Genomic DNA, 20,698 nt, shown 5'->3' on the forward strand with positions numbered 1-20,698 from the left:
ACCCTGCCTCGGTGAACGCGGAGCCCTCGGGGATCACACCTTGTTGACACGGCCGTGGAGTTTATCCTCATCTGTGCTGGCCTCGAGCTTTGAGAAGCTTATTTCCAGCCCAATACCGTATGCTAACACATATATATGGAACTTAGGGGAAAAAAAATGTCTTGAAGAACCTAGGGGTAAGACAGGAATAAAGACACAGACCTACTAGAGAATGGACTTGAGGATAAGGGGAGGGGGAAGGGTAAGCTGTGACAGAGAGAGAGGCATGGACATATATACACTACCAAACGTAAGGTAGATAGCTAGTGGGAAGCAGCCGCATAGCACAGGGATATCGGCTCGGTGCTTTGTGACCACCTAGAGGGGTGGGATAGGGAGGGTGGGAGGGAGGGAGACACAAGAGGAAAGAGATATGGGAACATATGTATATGTATAACTGATTCACTTTGTTATAAAGCAGAAACTAACACACTATTGTAAAGCAGTTATACTCCAATAAAGATTAAAAAAAAAAAAAAAACCCTTTGAGAACCCTGAGTATCTGACCTCCTGAGTATTTGATTTCATCGCAATTCGCTGGGCCCCTTGTCTGGGGTCAAGGCCCTCCAGAGTTCGACCCCAGGAGACCTTCCCATGCTGGTCTTGGGTGACAGAGAGCTCCGCCCAGGTAGGTGGGCCCCGGCTTTCTCTCCGCATCCCCTGTGAAGCCCCTCCACACCTCCTCCCTTTCTGTGTGAAGCCAGGTGTCCTGAAGCCCAGATGAAACCCCTGCCACCCCTTCCTTAGTGTCCAGCCCAGCACCCACCTGCCGCCAGCTTCTGGGAGCAGCCTTCTCACGGGATTCTGTCCCACGTGCTCACGTACAACTGTGGATCGAACCGTGCTCTGTCTTTCTTTGCATTCCCACCCCCACCTGGCGGAGGGCCCAGCGAATAAGGGAATCCCAATAAATAAGCAACTGATGGCACGGTTGCTAAGCAGCCCCTTGGACCAGCACTTGGTCGGCTGGCATCCCCATCCCAAGGCTTGGACCCTGGAGGTCAACTCCACTGTCCCCACCACCGGCCTGAACTTCTCTGTGTGACGCCCTCGACGTGGCTCGCCTGCCCTGAGCACCTCCACGGGTGTGAAACTTGCTACATGTAGAGCAGCCCCTGCAGGTTTTGGAGAGCTCCTGCCGAGAGAAAGTTCTCCCCGACCTCGAGCCCACTTTGCTCCTAACCTCCGCCTGCTGGGCAGCTCTGCCCTTGAAGGCCACACAGTAGGAGCTCACCCCATCTTCCTGGAGAGGACTTCCAGCCCCACAGCTCTCCTTCCTTCAGTGTAAACGTTTACATGCCTGGCCCCCCTGCCCTCACCTGGCTAGGTGAGCACCACTGTCCAGGTCGCTCAAATGAAGATGCTCGTCCTGGAGCACTTTGTCCCCTGTGGTCTGACTCATCAGAACAAAGCGGGTTATTGACCGCCATGTGCCATCCTGCAGCCTAAGAGTGAATTATCTTTCTGGAGGTGGCACCACACAGCTGGATCAGTGATCTCCATCACCTAACACTCTCACCGCTTTGCCACCCTTGCTATTTAGCTCCAGTACTAGTAGAGTCGGAACTCTGGGAATTTCCCAAATTCCAATTTTTCAGAATTTCCCCTGCATCCCTTCATGCACCCCTCAAGAGGTTTGTTCCTTTGTCCCAACCTCATGCGTTCTCATCTTTCCCTTTGTGATGGCATCCTGAATCCGTCCTCTCCTAGCTCTGTGTTACTACACATTTAGGGGTGGGGTGACCACATCTCCCCAGGTCCTGACTCCCCAGGTGCTGGATTTGGGTACAAATACCGAGAACTGGGTCTCCATGGACTTAAACCAATGGACTGCTATATGTCTCATGAGAACAAGCCTGGGACAGGTGAGGTTTTCCATCCCCCTTGCTCCAGCTGTCCATGGTGCGTCCATGTGGTGCTCTGTGATGCCGACAGAGCAGACTCACACACGGGTCAGGCGCCGGCTCCAGCCGGGACCCTCACCACAGATGGGGGTTTAAACAACAGAAATTTCTCTCTCCCAGTCCTGGAGGCTCGAGATCAAGGTGTAGGCAGGGCTGGTTCCTCCTGAGGCCTCCTTCCTTGGCGTGCAGACAGCCATCTTCTCCCCGTATCCTCACATGGTGGTCCCTCTGTGTCTGTGTCCTGATCACTTCCTCTTATAAGGACACCAGTCACACTGGATCAGAGCCCACCCATAGGCCTCATTGTACCTTAATTACCTCTTGTGAGGCCCCATCTCCAAAATATAGTCACATTCTGAAGTCCTGCATATTAGGGCTTCAGTGATTGAATTTTAGGGGGACACAGCTCAGCCCATAACAACTGATAAAGACACATCGGTCATTCTTGAGAAACTGCCCACCTTATCCAAAGGCACTGATCTGGGCTATCCTACAAACCACATGTATCTATTTTCTCCATAAATATATGTGTTTGTTCGAATTTGTTTTTGAAAAGAATGTGAGAAAAATCTAGATACAGTATGTCCACAGCCTTAACCTGATCAAAGAATCCTTTTCTAAAAATCATTAGGTAGATTGAGTAGTTAATTAGATAATTACTTTTACACTTGTGATGGAAATCTGGCCTAACAAGCACCAAGTTTAACCTATATATACGATGTGAAATGGAAAACTATTGTGTCCAGAAGAATAGCTTAATTTTCTACTAAATATAGGTACAGAGATTATTATAGCTGTGCCCTTGCCAGGTACAAATGGCCCCAGGTTTTATGATAAAATACATTTTCCTATAAATCACATCAGACAAGTGGCTATGAGCCTGCGCTTCTGAGGTCAGGTTCTAGAATATTCTGGGCATCAGCAGTGGGAAAAAATGAGAGAAATAAAGACTGCTTCTTAGATAGAATAAGGAAAGAAGGAAGGAAGGAAGGAAGGGAGAGAGAGGGAAAACCAGAGATTTCAAAGGCTGAGGAGGACAAACGGACTTCAGGGCTCAGGAGATGCTTGGGCTGTGGCTTCCCTGCTGACCTGTGTCGTCTGCATGCAGCCGCTCGGCCACTGATGGAGGGGCCCTCTCCTTGGGGCTGCCTGCATGACTACGGGACTTAGAAAGCCTCGGGAGCTGGGACAAACCTCTTCCTCATTCTGCTTTGCAGAATTTCGTCCCTAGTCGTTGGTTTTCTCACCTGAGAGAGACATTCCACTCAACATCCTGGCGGGAATTGTGCATCTGACCTCAGCCTTGGAGGGGACGCCCTGGGTGGCTGAGGAAACAGGCTTGTGTCCCCAGCTTAGGCTGAGGAAAGAAAAAAAAGAGGTGAAATCTCAGCTCGGGAGCTTGGATACTTTCCAGCAATGACTTGCAGAACTGAAGCTCACACAGATCTATACTACTCGCCCAGAAAGCCTAAAGGCACCTGCTCTGTCCCACACCTAGAATATCTGAGGCCAGCCCATCCTAGCAGAAGAGCCAGGCGTGGAAACCGCAGCTCCTGCTTCGTGCCGCTGGCCAGCACCCTCGACAGCACTGGAAATGATGGATCCTGTCCTGTCTTTGCAGAAGTCACAGCCGGGGCAGTGAGACAAATTAAATATCACGCTTGATTTACGTTTGGGTATGATGGTCGCACACAACTGGTAAGGAATGTAGGGAAAGACCAGATTTGAGAGTGGGGTAAGTGTAGTCCAAGACCCGGCCAAGGCGTGGTGATCAAAAAATTGTTTCTTTCAATTTTTTCTAAGCAGACTCAATACTGTGAGTGTCCAAGGGGCTGAGTGTTCCAGGCGAGACTGGACAAGCAAACGTGTCAGGCGGCCCCCGTTTGGTCTCCTGTTACATTAAGATGAGACGAGCCTCCTTCCAGAGCTGAGTAAGCACAGATGACTGTCACCGGGGACAAGTCTGGGTCACCCACCAAGGGCCGAGTCATAACAGAGCACCCATGACATCGGTCCCGCTTTGAATGAGGTAGGGAACCCCAAAAGACACACGGCCTCACAGAACCAGTTGTAGCATCATCTGAAAAGGAAAAGGAAAAGGAAAACCGGAAGTCAGAATTTCTTCTTGAGAAATTAGTCCCAAAAGGGAGGGAAAATGGACTAAAATGCAAAAAGAGAAACCAAAATTAAGTCCTTTGAGGTTTTCATGAAAAAATAAAGGGGACTGTCAAAAGTAACCATTTTAATATGACTTAAATGCTTTGTCGCAGCTCTTTCACGTGGACCACGCCATTGTGTCATCAGAGCCCTCCCAGAGGGAGGCCAGACATCTACTCTCCATTTGGTAACTGAGGACAGCCTGACCTAGGTCGCCAGGCTCAGCCAAAGCAGACCTACAGGATGGACCAGGATCCAGACCCAAAGGTCTTTCTAGAAAGATTTTAGACATGTTTTATAAGACAAAGAAAGAGCATAGATACGAACTAAGCTTGAACTGTCCTTCGAATAGGGAAGAAATGACTTTACAGAGTATTTCACAAGACTATGTGCAAAGAGGTCAGAGAAAGATACCACCTGTAACTTGAAACCAGCTCCCCCCTTGCTTAGAAAGAGCAGATGACTCAGCACTGGCCCTGCGGAGAAGAAGACATCCATCCCCCCACCGCCTCCAAGTTCCAGAGAAACCAGAGTCCTGGGTAGAAAATCAGTAGCTGAATCCACCATGGTTACTACGTCCCAGGTGCCCGGAGTTCTGCAAGCATTGTCTCGTTAAACTGTCACAGCAAATACGAGGGGCGCCATTTTACAGATGGTATCCGAGTTTTAGGCAAATTAACCTGCCCACTGTCACACAGTCCTGAGACGTGGAGCTGGGCTTTGAACCCGGGCAGCTCCCGGGTGGAGGACATCCCACCAGAGAGACTGGACGCCCGAGGGTCAAGCTGGGCCTGGGGAGAGGGTGTCAGGCCCCTCTCTAGCTTTCAGGTGTGATGACCAGCCAGGCTAAACAATAATAGAAGGTCACAGGTAACAACACGTGAATGTGGGGGATGAAAGGGTCCCACCAGCGGCCTCAACCCCAGGATCAAGTTCTCACGCGATACCTGGTCCTCGGCCAGAGTTCTGTGGGTGGATGGCCTTCCTGACCCCCCTCCGTCCTCCCCACCCACATCCCCGCCTTCTGCCATGTCACCTTGAACTCCTATCACTAAAGGGGATGAGTCTATCTCCCACCTCTCGAGTCTGAAATCAGCATCAGGACGAACATAGTGGTTCTCAAAACGTGGCCCATGGATCCAGGAGGGTCCCCAGGTCCCCTTTAGGGGGTCAATGGTGTAAAATCTTTTTTCTAATAAATCTGAGATGTTTCGTGCCATTTTCACTGTCTTGAATTTTTGATATTGTGTAGCTGGCTTTGGGTCAGGGTTCCCGGGTCAGAATATCAAAAGAAGTGGGGACCCAGACTGACCCAGCAGCGGACGGACAGCTTCTTGACATCTAAGCCCTGAACGGTTTGAAACCTGCACCCCACCGCCGGGACGGAGGCCTAGATGAAAGCACCGCCATTCCACGGACTCACCTTTCAGACAGGTGTACCTGGAGCCCAGCCTTCACCTGAGCTGCTCGGTGGGTCCATCACAGCCACGCCCCCTGCCCCCAGCAGCCAAGGGCAGGGAAGACGAGGGGAACCTTTAACTGTCTCTCCTTGGCCTCGCTGCTGTTGGTGACAAGACGCCATCCTGCGAGCGGCTCAGGACCACTCAGGACACCCAGGGCACCGTGCTGCCTGTGTTCCCTGTTCCCCAGCGGCCCCTCCCGTCTGCCGGCCGAGGGGCTGCTCTGTCTCTGGACACAGCAGGCAGCACCGACAGGAAGGCCTGCTCGGCCCCTCCCAACCCAATGCTCCGACGCAGAGAGCCACCCCCTCTGAGAGCTCCCCCGCCCAGGTGGAGCGACCCTCAGAGGAGCAGAGGCCCAGCACGCTGCACGGGAGGACATCACTGGTGGGCGGGGGGAGGCGGGCACCCGGAGGGATGGCCGGAGCTCAGGACCCCCTCCAAGGGCAGGCCCAGAGGGGCTCCCCAGGGGAGTGCCCAGGTGCTGGTGCAGCGGGCTTCTGAGTTTCCAAGGACAGCTTGTGGGAGCAAAGGGCAAAGTCATAAGCAGAGGGCCAGCAGACTAAGGCCCCCGGCACCTGTCTGCCAGGTGATTAAGGATATCAGCGCTCAACTCTAACGTAGAAGTTGCTCATCTAAATCATCCAAGATCCAGGTAGTTTATAAATATGTAGCTCAGATAAGGCACCCACATGTCCACGTGGGAAAAGAGGGGAGTCCGAGGTATTTTTAAGGACTTTCACAACTGTGATGTGCATGTACTTGCCTGGACAAGTCCACATTTACAAACACCTCAATTGACCGCACCACAGCTAGCCACCTGTCGCTCAGCTGCCTTTGGTCACTACCAAGTTCACCTGTCCTGTGGCATGAAGAGGGTTGCACCCAGACCCACGGGTTCAGACAGGCTGGAGTCCCCTGGTCACTAAGTAAGTCTGTGTGGACTGCAGCCCCTCCCAGCCTCCACAGGGGCTGACAGGGGCGGCCAGCCATGCGGGGCCACAGCCGGGAGAGTGAGATGCAGACATGAGGTCCACTGTAGTTCAGGCCTCCGGGAAAGTAAAGTCCCAGGTCAAGTCAGGTCCAAGCCCCTGGTCAGCAGGAGGCCCAGCAGCTGCACCGACCTCACCTATGGGAATGGAGGCCCTGGGACAGGCTGGACACCAGGAAACCGGGCACCAGGATGGGCGCAGGAGCCCCGGCTGCCTGTTAACCAGCTCTGGCTGCAGGGGCCTTTCTCGGCAAGGCCGCTCACAGATGCAGTGCTGGCAGGACGGATCCCCGGGTGACCGGCCCTTTCTGCCCCCTCCCGCTGTCCCACAGGTCCCTGGGCTGCCTGCCACAGCTGCTCTGGTCCAAACTCTTCCCACCTCGGTTTACCCATTTCCCCTTCTCTCCCCAGTCTCTCTCTAAGACGTCTGAAGAGAAATTATCCAGTAAATATTTGTGAACAGAGCACTGTTCTGGGTACTGGGATACAACCGTGACCAAAACAGATAAAATCCTTGCCAGCCTGGAGCGTCCATGCTAGTGAGAGGTGGAAGATAAACACTGACGAAGAGGCCGTGTGGTCCGTGGGGGACGCCAGGAGTGCAGAGGAGGTAGGACGGGAGGTGAAGGGCTGGCCTCTCACTGCGAGGCCTGCACAGAGTCTCGAGGAAGGAGGCTAGGTGGTCAGGAAGCAAGCCAGACAACACCTGAGACCCGCTTCCCAGGAGGAGGACACAGCTTGTGCAAAGGCCCTGGGGCCAGAACATGCCAGTTTGGCCAAGATACTGAGAAGGACATTGTGGATGGATGGAGGGAAGAGGATGGAATGGGTGTGGACAGAGAAGGGGGTGGGCCATGCAGGGTCTGAAGGTCACTGTGGGGACTTCGGCTTTGACCCTGAGTGAGATGGCAGCCTCTGGAGGGTTCTGGGGCTGGGAGAGAACTGGGACTGGGGTTGTAACAGGATCACTCTGGTGGCTGTGCTGGGAGAGCCTGCAAGGGGCACTTCCTCACCTGAGGGCACTTCCTCACCTGGGGCACTTCCTGGTCCTAAGACACTTGGGGCACTTCCTCACCTGGGACACTTCCTCACCTGGAGGCACTTCCTCATCTGGGGCACTTCCTCACCTGGAGCACTTCCTGGTCCTAAGACACTCGGGGCACTTCCTCACCTGGGACACTTCCTCACCTGGAGGCACTTCCTCACCTGAGGGCACTTCCTCACCTGGGGCACTTCCTGGTCCTAAGGCACTTGGGGCACTTCCTCACCTGGAGGCACTTCCTCACCTGGGGCACTTCCTGGTCCTAAGGCACTTGGGCACTTCCTCATCTGGGGCACTTCCTCCATCAAGATCACTGCCAAGGCCCCTTAGCCTCCTAGATCTTAGAGCTGTTGCTACCAACAGTCCCTCCTCGACAGGAGGACGTGACGGGTGACACCTGAGGGCGTCAGTTTCCTGTACTCACCCTTCACGGGGAGAGGCCCACGGGACAAGGCAGCAACTGAGGTTCCAGGGGTGAAACACCAAGCCCTGGAGCACTTGGGACCCCAGTCAGACGTGAGCGTGTGCATGCCTGTGTGAGTGCACGTGTGTGTGTGTGTGTGTGTGTGTGTGTGAGTGTGTGTGAAGAGAGCTGCCCACCTCCTGCTCCGGGATCTGCAGGTCCCCCTCCCTGTGGCTTTGCTGTGTGACCTGACACAGGCTCCAGCTGCCTCTGATGTGTGGGTACCCTCAGACACCAGCGGGGCGTCCAGACGTGAGCAAGGCAGGAACTCCACTCTTCTTGGCCAGTGGGAGGCTCCCCAGGTCACCTGTGCACTGGGGCCAGTCCCAGGCCAGACACAGAGCTTTCCTCCCAGCCTCCATCCTGCACCCGGCCAGGTGCCCATCCTGGCCCACCTATCCCCAAGCCAACCTGCACGGGGCCACCCCCAGGACTGTCCTGGCCCATGGCTGCAAGGCCCAGGAAGTGGGCGCCCACCGGGTGGCATTGGGCAAGGACCCTGTAGCCCTGGCTGCCTTCAGCCGTCTCCTCACCGGCCCCAGGACACAGTCACTCCTGCTGACCCTACAACACGACACGTGGCCGAGCCGCCGAGGGTCCCGCCCCGACTGCCTGTGCTTCCCAAAAAGGGAAGGGACGGGGCAGCCACCTGCAGCCTCCTGCTTGCTCCCTTGGCTCCCACCCTGACTCAGCCGAGCCTCAGTCATCTCACCTGTAAACTGGGCGTTGAGAACGGGACCCGCCCACCCGGAAGTGCGCTTGAGGTTAGATGAGCGAACGTGTGTAAACCACTTAGGAGAGAGCTCGGCAAGCACCACTACTGCCGTACCAGCGTCTCTGCTGTCATTATTGTCATTAGCCGTCACTCAGGAAGAAGCCTGCAGAGACTGGGTGGAGTGTGGCGGTGGCCGTGGCATCAGGGGACACGGGATGGAGCCTTCGGAACAGCAGAGAGCGGAGGGTGTTACCTGCAGCGGGAGTGGGACCCCGGAAAGTAGCAAGACAGGAGGACCTCTGGAAGGAGACGCAGTCCAGGGTGGGAGCCCACAGGGGCCACGGTGAGGGTGCCTCCAGGGCCCCCAGCTCCTCCTCTCCTGAGCTGTGCCACCGTTAGCAGGCCCCGAACTTCTCTGAGTCCTGGTGTCCCCGAGAAGGCCTGGCCATCACAGCTCTGCCCCCCAGCTGCCCGGGCGTCAGGGAGGCCTCTGGTCCCTCCAAGCTCAGTGCCGGCAGGATGCACAGCCTGCCCACACGAGGCCACCCCAAGCTGTGATTTGAGAGCAACTAGCGGCCCGCTGGGCCCTTCATCCTCTCTATGTTTTTTTTTTTTTTTTTGCGGTACGCGGGCCTCTCACTGTTGTGGCCTCTCCCGTTGCAGAGCACAGGCTCCAGACGCGCAGGCTCAGTGGCCATGGCTCATGGGCCCAGCCGCTCTGTGGCACGTGGGATCTTCCTGGACCGGGGCACGAACCCGTGTCCCCTGCATTGGCAGGCAGACTCTCAACCACTGCGCCACCAGGGAAGCCCATCCTCTCTATCTTTAAAATCCCACCATTATAGCTTTATTCCTTTAGACCCACCTGAACAATTTGTCAGGTTGCCTAAACTTCCCTAAATGCATCCAACATTGAACCCAGCACAGCCCCGCAAGCCCCTGGCCTCCCACCTGCCCCTGGTCCCTTACTCTGCTTGGACGCACCACCACCCGCCCTGTGGTCCAGCTGGAAGCTCTTTCCCCGACGCCTCCTTCCCCCAATCCATCCAGCTCAGCCAGTCTCACCCCCAACTGGACCCAGGGTGTCCCCTCTCATCAGAGACCCCCAAGAAACCTTTTCCTGTTGGCTTAGCCCACACAAAACTGGCATTTGTCCCAAGCCCAGAAAAAGCAGAGAAGACTATGTGGGTTTCCCACTCACACCGTCCCGAGTTCCCAGCTGTCAGGTTACCGGGCAAGCAGAGGGTCGGGCTCCAGCCTGTACGTCCACCCTCCTGGCAACACCCAACCCCAGAACCCTCCAGGCTGGTAATCTTGGGTGGGGCTCGCGGTGTTAGCCCTCTGCCCACCAACACACCTTCTCTCTTCTCCCTCTCAACCTCGAGACTCAGAAACCCTTTCTCAACCAAACCTCGTCCACATTAAGTGGCACCCTGCTCCTAGGAGTGCCCTGGGAAAAACACCACACTTACCACCTCGACTTCTGTTTACGTGTCTCCCTCCACGGCCCTTCTAGTCCTACGACTCAGAGGTCAGGGCCGAGGTTTCCATATCCCAGTTCGTATAGCCTAGCAGCCCTCGCTTGATATTTACTTGATGAATCGGGGAATATGAGCTGGAGCTCATTCATACTAGCATGTAAATGACCGATACCCGTCTTTCCTGAGAACCACTCCTGATACAGGGGAGGAGGGGGAAAACCCCAGCGTCACGTGCAAGTGGTGAGCAGGGAGCAGCCCCACCCAGAGAGGGACGGCGAGGCCAGCTTCATTCTGGCACCCCAAGCAGCTCAGTCAGTGCGGGGGCTTATGTACACTTCCGGAGCGGGTGGGGAAGCTGGGCAGCTTGAGAAGTCAGACTGTCTAAGTACAGAAGCCCAGATGTGTCGGGGAGATCCTCACTGCTGCTTGGACCGGCCTCCCGGGACAGTGGCACCCGGTGACCCTGGCAATTCACGCAGACTAATTCACAAAGAGCAGTGAACTTACAGGACTATCTTCTTAAACCGTTCTGATTGCTGTGAGCATGAAAGTACAACTCAGAGGCTGAGCCTGTGCTGCTCTCCCCGGAAGGATGGGGATCCGCCTGGGAGGTCACAGCCTCGATCCCTCCTGTGGAGACAGGACAGGAAGAAATCAGCCTGTCCCCCTCCTCATGCTGGGCGGACCTCAAGCCCTGGGCTCCAGACGGTTTGTTTCCTTGCTGTCCAGTCCTGTCCACCTGGAGGCAGGGCCTGTGCCCAGAGCTCACCGGCCAGCACCCTCCCAGCCCCCACCAACCCCGACTCAGGCTCTGCTGCCCAAAGGCCAGTCCAGGAGGGGCCCTGCTCCTTCCTCGCTTCACAGCTCTGGGCACGAGGCTCTTTCTGGTCGTCTTCCCTCCGTCCTTGCAGCACCATCTTCCCTCCTGCCAGTCCCCGCTCCCCAGGCTTCTGTCCCCACCTCCTCACAGACCCCACCACAGCATCCGTGTGCCCTGCCTCCCCGCCCTAAGAGGCCTTCCCCCAAATAGTCACAGTGCTCCCGGGAGCCCAGTGTTCTAGAGTCTGGGGGACTGCATGGAGATGGCGGTAAGAGTGTTGTTCTTGGAAGCTGGGCTGTCCCTCTGTGAGCTGGAATTCTACAACCGCGGGATGCCAGAAGGACAGGCGGATACAGATGACACGTCGTTGAACAGGACAGTCAGATGCCGTGAGGCCGTCTGCGAGGTGTGGCTGTCACTTGGCAAAATCATACTTTGTTTACCTCTATTCACGTAATAAAGTTCATCAAAATGCACTAAACTGTAGACAACGGTGCTACTTTAAATTGTTTCTAATAAACCAGAATTACGATAGATCTGAATGTTGTATAGTATTCAAATTGGTCAAAATCAGTCAAGTCCAGTGAAACTTCTGATGAGGGGGAAAGAGAAGGAGGCTATGGAAGGTGCCAAAGAGTCTAATAAAGCAGAGGTGTCACAATGGTCGAAATGGGGGAAGCCACAGACACTGGAATGTATTTTTCTCAAAGCCAGGTTAGGAAAGGACTCTAACGCAGGCACACACGTGCACACACACACGGGCGGTCTCTTCACACCGCCCCTTGGTGACGGTCCCCTGACATGAAAACACTACTTGGCACATTTAACCCCTCCCCAGTTATGGGGAAATAAGTCCCTGGAAGTTAAAATTCACACAGCAGATAAATGAACCTCTGCCAATTATCTTATTTACTTAACAAGACAAGCTCTCTCTTTTACGGAAATGGCCGTCTATGGATGAGCCATAATGATCTGTGTGGCTTTCTTGGGGGGATGGGGAGAATAATACAGTCCCTGGGTGATCTCAGGGAACGCCCTGGGTCTGGGTGATGCCCTGAGGCGTTTGAAATGGGAGAGCCCTCCGGAAGACAAGGGGTGTGCTTAGGGGTAGGGCTGCTGAGATGGGAGGGGTAAAAACAGGGGGCCCCCAGGGCTTCCCTGGTGGCGCAGTGGTTGGGAGTCTGCCTGCCAATGCAGGGGACACGGGTTCGAGCCCTGGTCCGGGAAGATCCCACATGCCGCAGAGCAACTGGGCCCGTGAGCCACAACTACTGAGCCTGCGTGTCTGGAGCCTGTGCTCCACAACAAGAGAAGCCGCCATAGTGAGAGGCCCGCGCACCACGATGAAGAGTGGCCCCCGTTTGCCACAACTAGAGAAAGCCCTCGCACAGAAACGAAGCCGCAACACAGCAAAAATAAATTAATTAATTAATAAACTCCTACCCCCAACATCTAAAAAAAAAAAACCAGCACAGCCCATCCCGTCAGGTCCCTCCCAGTGAGTCGCTGTCCTTTCAGTTCCACCAGAACTGCCCTCCTACAGGGACGGCATTGTTCAGCCCGAGAGCACTGATCTCCCAAGCACGGATCGTTCACCGGTCAGTGGCACCTTCCTGAGGCCAGCAGGGCTGGTGGCCAGCTCTGGGTGTGAGACGCAGAGGCTGTGATAAGAGCCGGGGCTACTGGCTGGCCACCAGGACCTGGAAGAGGTGAGGAAATTCACCACCCAGCCCGGCCAGCCTGCACCCCCGTCCCTGAGGTCAATGTCACCAGAGCTCTGCCAGGCATGGCTGAGGCCCCGAGAGCCCCACACCCTTAATAGCAGGAAGGATGTTTGCTGTGTGCTCAAGGCCCAGTGCAATTACTCCCATTGAGATGCCAGTGTTCGCATGCTGCGTGGTGCTGTGACTCAGTGGGTATTCACTGCCTGGCTCACCTCCAGGGGAAGAATGTTTGTGTTTAGAAAGTGCCCGTGATTCCCCTTTTTGAAGGTGGATGAGTGGAAATCATCAGTTGTATTGGAAGATAAGCCGGCCACGTAGGGAACCCTCGGCTTTGACTAAACATGGTGGCCGCCCTCCTTCCAAGCCAGGACCAGACACGCTGCACTGCTCTGGCCGTGTCACCCCACCCTCTGCTCTGTGCTGTACAATTCTGACCACTCGTGTCACCCTGACCACACTCTGTCCCTCTTCTCTCAAGAGACCGTCTGCAATGAAAGGAGAAGAACTGGGCCCGGAGTCGGGGTCCTCACCCTGTGTGACCAGGTGTCCCCACCCCTCCACCAGCGTCTGTGCAGAGTTCCCAGGATGCCCAGAGGAGGCCAGCTGTATGCAGGTGCGTGAGGGCCGCCAGCCAGGCTAGGTGTGGGCTGGTCCACGGCGGCCCTAGGTGCCATCAGCTGCGGGATGACTACACACCTGACCCCCTCTCTCTCTTCCTCTCCCTCCTGGAACACGTTTGACCATGTCTGGAAAGGTTTGAATCCCGTCTCTAAACCCTCCACACAGCTACATCCCCACGGCAGGTTCCCGTCCCCGTGGTTGCCGAGGGCAGTGGGCACCACACCTGGGGCCTGAGCGGTAGAGATGCAGGGCCGAGCTCCCCGCAAGACTCTGGGCAGAATTTCCTCACCTCTTGCAGCTCCTGGGGTGCCGCCGGCCCGTGCCTTCCCGGAGCTCCACCCTGGTGTCACACGGCCTTCTCCTCTCCCTACGAGGCGTCATCCTAACCTCCTGATGACATCTGCAAACACCCTATTTCCAAACAAGGTCACATTCACGGGAACCGGGGGTTAGGACATCAACATAGCTTTGGGAGGACACAGCTCAACTCACTTCACCGAGGAATGACTCCGGGGGCACCTGGGTTCCCACCCTGCAGCCCCATCACGGGAAACGGCAGCTCTGGGAGAGGGACAAGTGGTCCCCTTGCTTCGCTCCAAGCAGGAGGAAGCAGCGGTGACAGCAGCTTGTCCAGGGGCTCGGTTTCCTCATTTGTCCCCCATGTGTTTTCCCCTGTAAACGACAGAGGGATGATGAGAAGCAAACGAAGTAGTTCTGGAAAAGGAAGCGCAAAGCTCCAGGTCAGTAACTTGTGAGGGGCCGGTCGGAGGGACCCGGCAGGTGTCCTTGCAGCTGTGGCCAGATGTGGACGTGGGGAGGAGAGTGGGAGAGGCCGTGTCCCACTGCCCCCCGCCCAGGGCTCCCCACCCAAAGGCCCAACACTTCTCGGACAGGGTTCCAGCACATTCCACGGCCCGGAGGCTGGTCTCACTGAAAAGAAAATATACCCTGACTGACAACCTGAGTTTTGTGTGTACAGCTTCTTACAGGGGAAGTCACGCCATCCCTGGCCTGACAGTTCCCGAGTGGGCACGCAGCGTGGCGTCCGATGCCCACGTGGGCCTGCAGGGGGACGTACACCTCCCGGCACAGGGCCTGGGCCCGGCGCTATTAAGGGTCCCTGAGTACCACCCGCTGGCTCGAGCAGGGCAGACGGAGGCAAAGGAAATGGGTGAGAAGAGTCTGGCCTCTTCACTGGCCGCGGTTCTTCGTGTGCACATCTAGAAATGTGCTAGTTACACAGCCACGTCCTAAAGCGGAAGGATCCTGTTCTCAAATTAAAGTAACTCTTCCACGACTGAGGACCCTCATCAGGCCGGTCAGACACGCTGGATGGAAGGCCACGGGGGCACCTGGCGCCTCTGAAACAAACCGCCAGCAAGATGCGGGCGGACTCAGCCTGGCATCACGGTGGGCACCCAGAGGGCCCTCTGGCTAGCCGCTCTCCTCCCCTGCTCAGCCAGCTCTGATTGCTTACTTTTTTAAAAAAGAAGTGCTTTAATATTTTAACTAGCTAAAGGTCTTTAAAAGATACATTTGTTGATAGTGGTACATCCACCTAACATAATACCAGGGAATAACCAAAACCTGTCATTTTACATGAAATCTGAAGGGGAGGATTGCAGGACCATGTACATTGTAGATTTTGTTACTTGTGCTAGATACTATTTTATTGATATATAATATACAATTAAATGTTATATATATATATATACATACATGTGTATGTACATGCACGTGTGGTAAGTTTCCACTTTTATGCCCCGTACTTTTATTTTTTGAAGAAAATAGATTTACTAGTTAACTTATAAAGAGATTAAAGAGCTGAAAACAAGTATTAAAAAGAAATTTGTGCCTTTATTAGAATGGTGTTAGGCTTTCAATATACCAAGTTGGGTAATGAAATTATTCATTTTTTAATAAGAAATGATGCTACAGAACTGCAATACTGGTCAAACAGTCTTGTCTTTACTTTTCCTTTAAAGTGAGAAACAGAATGCAAGTCATCAGAAAGCACTAGCAGCCATCAGTTAATCCAAGATACTAGCTTCTTAGTTCCCAAGGCACTTGCAGAGAAAACCATTGCGGGGCACAGGGTATGGGAGCACTTCCAATAACTGGAGTCCCATGAGTGTGTGTGCATGCCAAATCTCACAGGCTACTTTTTGTATTTATCCTTTACTTGGTCACTTTTCTCCCCACAAATACTAGTTTTTCTTTGACTTTTTTTCCTCATAGTATAAAAAGTATGAAATATAAACAAGCTCTTGCACTGCACACTTCAGAGTGTACAATTCAAGCATTACAGAGCTATCGGCATACCGATAAATCCCAGCAGATCTTGGCTAATTCAATAACATACAAAATACCAGGGCACAGAAAGAACTAAAACCCACTTCTTTTTGATACACATAAGATTCAAATATTCAATCTAAAGAAAAACACTTAATCATTTTGGCTCTCCTCTACATTCGCATGTCGATATGCTTATTAAAATATTCCTGTCTAATTATGTTCCGTCTTATTATTTCAAGTTAGGTTTACAACCTCAAAACCAGCCATCCAGACAAAACAGGGAATCAGAAAGATGATTTCGTCCCCACCTCCCTAACCCCAATAACTATGAAGCCAATTCTACGACATGACTCCAAACACTGGATTGTGATGACAAATGCTAGGTCTAATTTCTTCCTAATCCTTTTTGGTGTGGCATACTTGGTAGAACTCAGGTGTGGAAGCCAGCATGGATCCTCCAAACCAAAATGCATATCGCTGCATGTGGTGTGTAATGACTTGTACGTCAATAGGTTTTGGCTTCAATCTACCACCACTCAATTCCTCGCTTAATTTAAGCCTGGCATCTACAGTTCTTTTCAAATCTCTTTGCAAGCGACGTCCGAAGTCCCTGAACACCGCTGAACCTCCAGAGAGGACAATATTCTTGTAGAGAGGACGTCTGACATCAATAGGATAATTCTGAATTACTTCATCTACAGCTTCTGAGATAGGCTGAGTAAAGTCTGGATTAGCAAACTCTGGATTAGCAAACTCTGGATGAAAAGAAATTTCAGGTCCCAAGAATCTCTCAAATCCAACATCAATGGAAAACTCTCTCTTGGAGATAGCATTGATTCCAGTACACTGTTTAATCCACTTTGATCCATCTGTATCATACTTAAATTCTCTTACTAAATCTGGGCAGACATAACTATAGCGCTTCTTTACTGCCTTAGCAGTTTCCAAGGATTGCTCTGAAGGAATTCCTACTTCTCGATCTCTCAGCAATGGCTGAATAAAATAGGCTAGATCTCGTCCTGCGATTGGAATGTGCTTAATATAGCTGCCAATCACATACCCTTCAGCCACAGGGATGACATGAGTGACACCGTCTCCACTGTCTATTACCGTACCGGTCAACGTCCGTTCTCCTACTTGTCTGGAGGTCCCGGTTGCAGCTATGGCAAGAACAGCCTATACAGCAATGTACTAGCCTGGAACACCGAAGGACTCAAACATTATTTCACAGTATCCTCCCTGTTTTCTGGAGCACTCAGTGGAGATTCAGTCAAAAGAATATAATGGCCTTCAGGCTCCGCCCTTAAATATTTCAAGATCACTTGCTCCGTAAACCTTTCCATCAAGTCCCAATCTTCAACGATACCATGGAGGATTGGCCGCTTTGTTGCATATGTAGGTTGTTGTATTTCCTCATCACCAATGAAGAAGTCTAGGTCATCAACACCTTTCATCACCCTCCTCTGAGCTCGATCACCCACTTCTGCTGACTCCTTAATAGCGATACAGGAAGGGATGATAACCTGTGGTTCCCTATTTCCGGCATATCCTAGTTTTGTACACCCCGTGCCACGGTCCACCCCACGGGCCGCCAGCCATCCGGCCATCTTCCTCCTTGCCTGTGGCTGCCACCATATTCTCCGTGCCAGTTGGGGCCAGGGATGGGCAGCGAGAGGTAGAGGCTACCAGACCAGCCTCGGCCGGGCTGCCCTCTCCGTCGGAGCGGGGGAGCCGGGAAGACAAAGCAGTAGTGAGAGAGCAGCAGCCTCCGTCAGCGGCTACCACGTCCTCAAGCCTGGCAGGCAGTCCCCGTGCTGCCCCCCGCGGCCCCCCCCCCCCCCCCCCCCCCCTCCCCCCCACCCCGCCCTCCTCCCCCCTCTCTCCCCCCTCCTCACTCCTGTCCCCACCCTACAACTTCTTCCCCTCCCGCGCCTTTCCCCGGGAAGCCAAGGTGGCCTTCAATGGCGACAACCCGGCCAGGCCAGCTATCCCCTGTACTTCTGCAGGGACCTTGGTTCTTTACTATGAGAATGTACTTCTTTGGTATTTTGTCATCAATAAAATGAATTTTGTGCCCCCCCAAATTACATCGATATTATTTCTTATACATTATCTGAAAAAGAAAACCCCATGAGTGGCTGTATAAGAGGAGCCTGAAAAGCTCACAGACTTGGAGTGGAAATTGGGAAGACCTGTGTGTAGAAAACGTCCATGGCTTTCCCCCCAGCAATCCCATCCCTCAACTGATATCCTAGAAAAATTATCAATGTGCACAAAAGTTGTTGGCAAAAATGTTCTTACCGGCACTGTCTGGGAATCTACATTTTCCTTTAGAGAAGGATGGACCCACAAAGGTTGGTGTCCTCACCCCAGGGATCCCACTCCAGCAGGAACCAAAAGAGGAAGAACTAGAACTTCCTGACCCAAAATGCACACCTATTAAAACACAGTGCGGAGGGGAGAAAGCAGGGAGAAGAGATCTGGGCAGGAACAAAATGATACCGTGTACACAGAAGTTTTTTAAAAACACGCAAAACACTACTGCCCATTATTCATAAATACGTTTGTACATAGTAAAATTATAAAGGCAGCCATAGGAATGACAAACCCAAATTCAGAATTTGTTCTCCGCTCAGAAAGGGATACCTTGGTACTTCCATTGTATCTGCAAAATTCACCTTCTTTGGCTGGGAAGGATGCCCTTTCTATCTTAGTTGTATTGTCATGTCTGAAGTATTCTCTTCTTTTAAAAGTCCTTTCAAGACACAGGACTTATTTCAGTGATCACTTGGCAACATATATAAATGTCGAATCATTACGCTGGAATTAATGTAATGCCGCATGTATGTCAGCTATACCTCAATTTTTTTAAAAAAGGAATACCATTGACGAATTCATCCGGGGAGGGGCCCGGGGCTAGCGTGCGCTGGGATGGAGTTGATACTGATGATGAAAGGTTTGGGTACAGACAGAGGTGATGGTCACACAATACTGTGAGGTATTCAATGCTGCTGAGTTGTGCACTGCAAATGGTGTAGGTGATAAATACTGTGTGTGGACATTTTTCCATCGTCAACAAAGGAGAAGCAGCTGTGCACTTAGGGATGCAAAGTCAGACGCACTCCCCGGTCTTAAGATTCAAAAAACAAAGTCCTAAAGGCCCCACACTCTTCTGGAAGCTGAGACGGAGCATGGAAGCCTCTGCCTGCAGTGACAACCGGTAGACACAGGACCTCGAAGGCGTCCGCCCTGCCCAGCCCTGCGGCGTCCGCTCTCTGAGGACACACATCTGGTCGCATCCAGAAACACACTGCCCATCACCAGCCCTGGGAAGGACTCCAGGCAGTGGTGAGCCCTCCCCATGTGGTCCTGGGTGGAGGTGACATTGGCCGGCTGCGCCATCAATGTCACCGGCGTGTGCCTCCCTCCCCACCCGGAAAGAGAAGCCTCTGGAACAGTCAGGCCACAAAGGGAGAAAGAGGCGGCTGGTGTGTGGGGTGGAGGGGCTCCTCCCTGAGCTGGAACCAGGAGCCAGGCTGGAAATCAGACGGGCGGAGGGATAAATAGGCAGGTCGCATGGGGAGCTCCTGCACAGTGGCCTGAGAGCTGCCACCTAAGGGGCCGCCCCATCAGACCGTCCTCTTGGAGCCCAGACGCTGGCACATCCCCATCAGGGCCCAGCTGCACATGTCTCCAGCTGCCCGCTACCAAGCCCTACCTTTAAGTAACCATGGGAATATTAATGCACTAACCCTCAAGAGAACTCAGCAAGGTAGGTGTTAACACTTCTCCACTTTACAGATGAGGAAACCAAGGTCCCTCTCTAGTCTGTGGGGCTCGGGGATGTGAACCCTGACAGCTGCGTTGCAGAACCCACATGTTTGACCACAGCCAATGCTGGCTGTCCATAAAAATGTATGGAAATGTATGGAGCAAATCGTGGGCTGAGGCACCATTTCTCCCAAGTTCCCCATTTCTACAAAGATCAGCCTGAGAGGGACACACATTAGTTCTCTTCTCCCGTCACTTCCATTCTAACATGTATGTAATTCATGGGCAGTTAGCGTGCAGCCTCCCAGCAAGGCCACAGGAGAAGCCCTTAGATGCTGGAGGAGGGAGGGGGAGGGAGGGTTCAAAGGCAAGGAGGATCGCCCGGCGCCCGGGAACCATCCATGCGCTCAGGAGACGGAGGGTCTTCGTGGGAGGACGATGAAGGGCCTGATGGTCGCAGAGGGTCGGAGGGAAGAGGCAGCAGGTGACAGGGATCCCGGGACAATGGAAACGACCGCAGCCCTGCCCCGAAGGAGGCACTTGGTGGATACTTGTTGAACAAAGGACTGTGTTTGGAAGTTTATATCCAAGATCTGAGCACTCTTGGCATGAGAAGAGCACTAAACTAGCAACCAGAAAACTCAGCCCCTCGTGCCGGTGGGACAGTAACCAGTCCGGTCTCCGGGCCTCTCCGCATCCGGAGTGCGGTGGAGTGTGGGGCTCATGAGGGCCCCTCTGACCCTGATGCTCAGCCTTCCTGTGAGTCACTCCAGCCCCAGTGGTTCGTCAGCGGGGCTCCCGGGGAAGCCAGAGAACCATCAGAGGCAAAGGGAGAGACCAGGGCCCGCGGGGTCCGCGCCTGGAGGAGAAGGCCCTGTGACACCCAGCAAAGGGTGACTCAGGCAGTGTTTTTTCCAGTGTGGCAGCCGGAAATGTCCCCGGCCACGCAGCACCTGTATCGAACGGCGTTTGCATGGTGTGGCAGGGTTCAGGTCTTGCCCCTTGTCATGAAAACAAGGAAAATTCCAGGTCAAGTCCAGTCCTGCCTGCAGAGAAGAATCAGGGCTCTCTGGTTCATTTGGTTTGAGTCACCACCCGGCATCCTCCAAGAGGTCATGATTCATGGCCACGTTATTTAGGGAAAGAGTCGCAAAGCCATCAAAACGCGCCTTCCTCTGGTCCGCCTCCAGCCCCTGCCTGGCCGTCGCTGGAGCC

The 20,698-nt window shown here is 53.6% G+C and overlaps 1 pseudogene; it reads right to left on the reverse strand.

Annotated features, from left to right (window-relative positions):
• Positions 1–16,051: 16,051 nt before the first annotated feature.
• Positions 16,052–17,319, reverse strand: LOC116759440 (annotated as a pseudogene).
• Positions 17,320–20,698: the final 3,379 nt, after the last annotated feature.

Source organism: Phocoena sinus, chromosome 9 (genome assembly GCF_008692025.1).
Source record: "Phocoena sinus isolate mPhoSin1 chromosome 9, mPhoSin1.pri, whole genome shotgun sequence".
NCBI classification, from domain to species: domain Eukaryota; kingdom Metazoa; phylum Chordata; class Mammalia; order Artiodactyla; family Phocoenidae; genus Phocoena; species Phocoena sinus.